This window comes from Varroa jacobsoni, unplaced genomic scaffold (genome assembly GCF_002532875.2).
Source record: "Varroa jacobsoni isolate VJ856 unplaced genomic scaffold, vjacob_1.0 scaffold_433, whole genome shotgun sequence".
Lineage (NCBI taxonomy): Eukaryota > Metazoa > Arthropoda > Arachnida > Mesostigmata > Varroidae > Varroa > Varroa jacobsoni.
Window position 1 is genome coordinate 96,443 of NW_019213335.1, and position 7,972 is coordinate 104,414.

Consider the following 7,972-nt stretch of genomic DNA (forward strand, 5'->3'; position numbering starts at 1 on the left):
TCGTAAAACACTACTTTTACTTTACTGACCGGCTATTTCATTGACAATAGTATAGCAAGCGTCGAAATGTGTATTCTATCTTTTGTTTCATTCAGTAGTTTTATTACAGGCTGTGAAACAAAGCCAAGGGCGGTTGGATCGTGCGATAAATATGGCGTTGTTAGCGCCCCGCAAAGATCAGCGTTAAGCCGTAAAATAGCAGGCCATAAGTTTGCAATTAACTCCTTCCTCTGCGCCACTTTTTGACTCTTCGCTTATACCCCTGACGGCAGTATGTTATGCAAATGACAGCGGAGCGGAAGTGCCGCAAACCGAGAACTTTCCGATTTCTTTCGGATACCAAGGTATTCACCCTAGAGGCTGACGAAAATCATATCATAGTCATAAACCATTCGAAACAGGTCACCGATGTAATGGGGTAGCTGCGGCTGACTCGTCTGAACCTGATCCATAAACGTGCATAAAGGCCAGTAGGAGCACCTATGCAATATCGAGTCATTTTTATAGTTAGAGTAATACTAATAGCACTGCAATTGATGCATTAGTGGTCATTTTTATTGGGGGTCGTACGGTGGTTAGGTCCAGTACGAAAACCTAGAGCTGTAAGATGCTAGTCCGTATTTTCGAATATTGTTAATTTACTCATGTTGTTGTTGTTGTTGTTGTTGTTGTTGTTGTTCACAATCTTCTATTATATCTCAAATAGGACATATATAATCCTCACTGAGGCTTAGTACCAGCATGCATTTCGACTGCATCCAATCAAATTTTGATCGGTGAATCACAGATACAACACTAGGATAATTTATGCGATTGTATGATAATTCAATTATAGTAATTATCTAGTTACCAGAAGAAAATGTGTTTCGTTTACCGTCGGTCACGTCTATTTTTAAAGGCGAGAACAATTAGCACATGAGAACTAAATATTTAATGACCTATAAAGGAAATACATTGAAGTTTCTATGTGCCATTTCGATTATAGCTTTTTAAGCCGGTGTTATAGCTACCGTGCCCCCTTAAGTTAGTTGGCGCGAGCTCATCATAATTACGCATACTTAAGTTGCGACTAAGTTTTAAAGTATGTTTTTTTTTTAATTGTCGATAGCATGTTTTTGGACCATGCGTCCTTAAACTGGCATCACACATTCAGCAGCTCTGATATGTCCTTGTACATGAGGCTGCTTGGCTAAATAACAGTATGTACGGCTTGGTAAAACGTGATGATGTTGAGAACAACTGATATAAAATTTCATGTTTTTGATAGTGGATCATAGAATTACGGGCCAGTATAGTGAACCAAATTGCTTGCGTTATAGGAATATTTAAATTAAAAATCGATGTTCTAACGATACTCAGGTGTCCTGTCGATGTAATGATAAAACAAATGCTTCTGTTTATAGTATATCGGTGCCAGTTACTGTATACCATTTTGGAAACACTAATTGTTGTACTCAGATAGTGAAGGCAACTACTTACTAAATAGATCACTCTGTAAGTGTCCTTATAACTAAGGCTGGCGGCATCTATAGGCTTTTTTCACACATTTTACAAATAAATGCTAAATGAAATTGTGTCTAGGAACGTTGTCGAACGTACAAGTTCTAACAAAGCCTCTATTGTGCTTCATACGAAACGATCTATTTTAAAAATAGTTAAATATCCAAGCGTCTGTCAATCTAAGAAAAATCGGTTCGACATTCCACCTAAGATGGCGTCGCACGCCTTTGCTTTGTATATAGCAAAACATAAATTTGTTATTATTGCATAGACCCTATCTCAAGCTACATTTATGTGGAGTTGTACTTGTATTCGCTGCTCTTCGGGTTTTTAAACAATAAAAAGTCGAGAATATTCTTAATAAGCAACTTCTCAAATCATATATACAAATGATTAAATGAACCGGTCTACAGTCGTTTACGTGCGACCTGATACCTTGGGGTTAAATAACAGATATCTCGATCATTTCAATCATTTTTTCCTTAACTTAAAACTTACTATTCTTAACAAGATAGAGCATGAATTAGCGGTATATGAGGAAAGGGGTGACAGTCCTACATGAGAAACAAAGATGAAGCTTGAAAGAGTTTTTTTCAATTGATTCACTTTCTCGAAGTCATTGGTTATAACTTAGCAGCCGTATTGGCCACTCTTATACATTAGTGATTTGAATAAACACGAGGTTCAATTTACATTGTACCCGCGAACGCTGCATTTTGGCACATGCTCCTTCTAAAGACAGGGTTGTTGTGCGTATCGCGCATCGCTGATTTTAAGGCATTTAGATAAACTTTCAACCGCGTTTACATGAAGGCACTATGATAACGTCGTCTAAAACCGAGAATGTCAGTATCGATATGTTTACATAGATGCAAATAGTACCTTTATCTATTTTCTTTAAGCAAAAAAAAACTGGATTTGAGCTAAGTTCGCAAACTTCGACACATCGAAATACGGATGATAGAAGAACTGTTTAAAATACCTTAGCGCTATACAACAGTCCCTACAACAGGGTTTTCTATATAGAAGCGCCAACACTATAAACCTCCGTGCTTTTGGCTTCAGCAACTATGTATATAACGCAAAATAGAATAAAACTTATTTTCAGATAGTGTTCCGAAACATTTTATATATATTCTTTATTTTATATATATTTTATATATATCTTCTATAATCTCATCTCAATTTTACAAAGTTTTCAAATGAATACAACTTGAAACTTTGTTAAAAGGCATAGTAACGTTTGTCGTGTCGGCATCACGATCGAGCGAACAGCCCCCGTCTCGTTTCTACCTTTTGGCGCCCTTATTTTGTCCGAAAACCACTTCTGGACCGCAAATTTTCCCACCCTGGGACTGCGTGTTCCTATTCTGTACCTGCGCGTAGAGAATGGACCTGCGGAGAACAAACTTCGACCTCAGCGACTTGAACCATGTTCGACTTGCTATGGGAAGGGCATTGATGAGGCCCTTTTTTATTATGATTCCCTGATTAGTCGAAGAGGAGAAATGTCTCTTGGTTCTACTGACACGTGCACTCGAAATGCTTAGGGATCCGTCCGTACGATCTTAAGCACGTTCTGCGGTCGTTACGGCGAAAAACGCCTTAGAAGGATAAGGAAAAATCGCGCTGGCCGTCGAAGTATTGGGTCAAAGGAAGTTAATGCGTTTATAGTGAACTGTAGTAAAGCTTGCCATAAAAACCTTCAGTAATGTAAGGGTCCTTAGAACGTGCATGTATGTTCGGCTAGGTCTTTAACGCTTATGTACACCTCTATAGTTCGATCTGGTAGCAGGATAGTTTGAAATAAAGAGAAAATTCACTAACTGGCTATGGTTGGTTCCAATGTAAGGACGATCGATTGTGTTCAACGTAACTTCATTGTAGTTAAGAGCGACATGTGATGTAAGCAAAACACTAACAGACAGAAACGCCTTCGCTGAACAATAGAGTAAAATAAAGAATAGTATATTTTTCATTGCTGTCAAATAACTTATCAATATGTTTTTAAAGTTCTTTTTATTATATGACCTATGCAAAAAGTCACTGCTAGAGACGGCTGCGTATTTTCTTAAACCATTTCTACTAACACGCTCTTCAGTCTGCTAACCATTTCTTACTCTAAGAACAAATCAAACGGTCAGTTAATTTTGTTCGTATATGTTACTTAACTTGTTCTATGTCGTTAGTATATGTCGTAATAACGTGAACAGATGCTGGCTTAAACATAAAACATGCGTCAATGTCCTGCTACTGCTGCTTTGGCAATATCTCTATTTAGATTTCGCTAACTTTACGTAACCATATCGTCCCAGTAGTTCTACGGCACGTACATGCATGCCGCCATGATTATTTCGCGAGTTACCCCATCGTTTTGTATGCAGCTTTAATTTAACTCTGTGCGTCTACTATCCTGTCGACGATGCCGTCCTCAGGACATCATTGTCATGAAGAGGTCAACATCATCAATGTTCCACGTACTGCGCCTCACACTGTCCAACTGTACCTTCACCTATGGAGCTGATTTCCGAAGTGATTGAGAAACATAGATAACACCAATGGAGACCAAGGTTAGGACTACACTGGAAGACAGGGTCGTTGATTTACTAACCACACTCTCCCAGTTGATTCTGTTTCTACCTAGAGCTTCTGTACATAGAGCCTCGGCTGTTCTGCCTGCCGATACAAATTTGTTAAATAATATATTGATTTCAATGCAGATTACCTTAGAGGCAAGATGACTAAATAGTAACTGGTTGTTGTAGTTTGTGATCTACAGGGACACCTATTATCAACTATATCTGTATAAGCCGAGTACGAAAATACGAAATACATAATATGTAAGGCGTAAGTAAGTTGGCAGGCTTTGAGGGCTTTGGTAAATAATTGCAAGAATTGTACTTATAAAAGTAAATCGTTTAATAATAATTAGTTAGTAGTTAATTTTATTTATTTTTTAATTTTTATTTATAGTGTGATGGCCTTAATCACCTCGACATTTGCAGGCTGTTGTTTACGACAGGGTAAATATATATGGTAATGATATATATGGCGTATCTCTGAACGACTTGTCCGTCACATTTCGCTTGTCTGCGGTGAAAGAGTGGAAAGGAACTGCTGTGAAAAAGGCTGGATATTTTCAAAGCCCTCCATACTTCCCGAATTGCCCTAAACCGGCGTATCTACTTAATTAAGATGAATAGAAAAGCCTTCTTGAAAGTTTATGAAGCTGCGGACGTTAGCCTTGAGCATTTTTTTTAATCACTTACTTCAGACTAATGCAGCTTAGGTACCTATACATATACATCGATTATTTGCGTAGAAGTCCATTGAATTTAGCGTGCATTAAGATGTATGAGAACCACCACGGTTTGAATAAAGTTATGTTACAAACTTTTTCGTAGAAAACATCGCTAAAATTACCTAATATGAGATTCTAGCTCCATTTTGGCGCGAAACTTCGACGAAAGTTCTGCCTATATATGTGTACAAATATCATAACTCATTTTAAATGCTTTTGAGCCATTTTAAGAAGGATTATTAATTTCAGAGACTTCATTCATCCTAACGTTTCGAAATGATGACCGTTAAATTTGAACTGGAACTCTTACTCCTCTATTTCAGTCCCATGGTGATTGGTTCCGTGTTACAGCTATGAATATTTAGAGTTCGTATAGCTTTAAAGATTACTCGTCTGAAGTGGAAAAAGAAATGTAGTTGATATATTTTTACGTTAGGTGGTAGTTTCGTTTATAAACATTTAAAACAAAAAGAATATCTGGCCCAGGAAAGATGGGCTATAAGTATTTCTTGTAATTCCTTCAAGTCTGAGGGGGTTCGACGAACCTGCGTAGAGCTCAAAGAGAACCGAGTTATCCATCAATATCCGTATTTTTTTATTTACGGGCCCAGAAACGTACCTCAACCAGATTTGCTAGTGAGGCCGCTTCATTGCCATTATTCCACAAATTTCCATGTCTCATTATCAAACACTCCTGTGTTATCCGAAGATACCGGGCTACAGACTCAGTCTGCTTAACGCTCTCAACACTCGCTCTATCCGAAAAGTATTACTTATCATAGTAATCTACACCGTGCAAAAATTAGATTCTATTGATTCTGAAAGAAACTATCGCTTTTTGAGGCAAACCTAAAGCGCACGCAAGTAGTCATCTTACACGGTCACGTCTTGTTTATAAAAGCACTTCGGCTAGTGTCAGAAATAACTATAAACGAGGTATATCATGTCTCCAGGCATGTGTTAAACATTGATCAAAGTTATGAAAAATGACTTTGCCCTAGGGAAAAATAAAGGATTATTAGCTCCGTGCTATAGATACAGAAATCAACTGATGAAGTTCTGATGCGTGTGAGCCAGAAGCAGAGAATAAAGGAGAGATGTACTTTTTACCTTTTTTTTTTACGGTTAATCTAAATGACTTAATCTGGCATTTCGGCTATCGTGCCGTGGACGCCTACTAACATCATTAGTTACGTAATACACAAAGATCTGCACATCACATATGGCCAGTGAGGCTCACACTGTGTTCATGATCGCATTTTGTGACAGATAATTAACGCCGATAAAATTAGCTAGCAGACTGGTAGTATTCCTTATGTCTTTTAGTGTTTGAGAAGGAAACTTGTCTGCTGAATAATTTTTTGAAAACTATCGATGTATCTGATCTACACAAAGTCCATAAACATTGCTACTGTTCACCACTACAGTGAAAAGGAAGGCAGACATTTGCAAAACTTGCAAACGATTAACTAAACAACGCATGAAACAGCATTGATTCATTTTAATTTTTCTTCGTAATTTACATTTTTGGCTTCTGCTTAATGTTATTGCATAGCAGGTAAACAAGAAAGTTGATTCCTTTTTACCCGTAACATAGATATACAATATACCAGTTTTATCTGTATTTCATTGATTCGTTTTTAATGCGGGTCTGACGTATGCAGAGGTGGATCCATAGCTTATACCTACTGGCGAGTCTAGAGCTTAAAATCAGATCCTTTTCCTGACGGTCATGCACGTCTCGTTCCGATAGTCGTAGGGTTCCAATTCAATGCAAGCTGTACTGTCTTCACTTTTTTAGCAAAGCGCGTTCATTCATTCATCTCATTCAGCATACGGTTGATACTATGATCAGACCCGACAAAAATGACTATCGTGTATGCACGACATAACTTCATCACAAAATTCCCTTTTTATACAGAGACATTTATACCCGTCTGAGACCAGGTTACTCTTTCATCGCTATAAGGACCTCCGTTTTGTATACTGTTGCCATTTATGGTTCCTTTGAAGCTAACAGGGGCTTCCGATACTGCCATGGAGCATTGCTTGAGACAGCGGGCCCCAGCACAAAACGAAGCGCACCTACTCCCGGTTTAGAACCTAAACAACCTCATGTATTTCGAAGTCAACAGCTACGTTACTATTGCACTATCGCAAAGACTTGATAAATATATGTATTTATAGGATCAAAATAAAAATCGGTTTCGGAAAAGGTTACATTTCTAGAAATTCTAGTTAATCTTCCCTGGGGCTTTCGAAACACCTTGTATAAGCAGAGTTTTCGACCTTTTCATAAAATGGCGACTTAGTATCGTTTACAGGGTCTGGCAGTGTGAAAAATAAATAATCCTACCATATTAGCATTACCAATTCGGCCTCATCGATATTCTACTTCTTCACGCGACGTTTGGTCAGAGCAAGGACCGCTATAAGAGAATTTGCAGGACGGTGGCCTTATTAAGGACCGGCCTTGCTAGAATTTGCTTTGTAATTATATAATGGTAGATGGCTAGAGTGCATTAATCACATATATAATTTGAACTAAAACTTAAAGCATTTTACATGAACAAGTTTACGTGGTTATTTCAACTGCACCGATTTCCATGTTGATTGTAAAAATAAATAAATAAAAGACGAAAGTTGAGTATTTGAGTTTCTATGAACGCAAGTTGTTTGACTTGCATGAAAAAAGTGTAGGCGATTTCTAGTGGCCAGTAACGGGGCCGGTTATATTGACTGGTTATTGCTAGGGTATAAGTACCGAGCGAATAATAGGTCTTCCGTTAACGATTAGGTTGTCGGTTCCTATTATTACGGTGGCAGTCGTAGCATCTATTGTCGCCACGTTGAAAAAAATCACAAATGTAAACCCAAAGCTCATTACGCAGTCCATCATACATGATATATTTCAAGATCTAGTTCGAGTTTGTTTCTTGATTGAAAACAGAGGTAGCAGTAGAATAGCTATCGCCACAGACACTAATGTTAAACAATCTACACAGACATGTCAAGCTGTCCTCTGTCGACAGCCATTATTTTCTACTACACTTCAGCAGTCGGTTCACTTTAGGAACCTGATGGTCAGGAGTGTGGTCAAATGATTTAGTGAAAGAGATTCTTTCTTCTTTATGTTTTTCCTTACGAGAAAGCTGTTTGTTCGAGTTTATC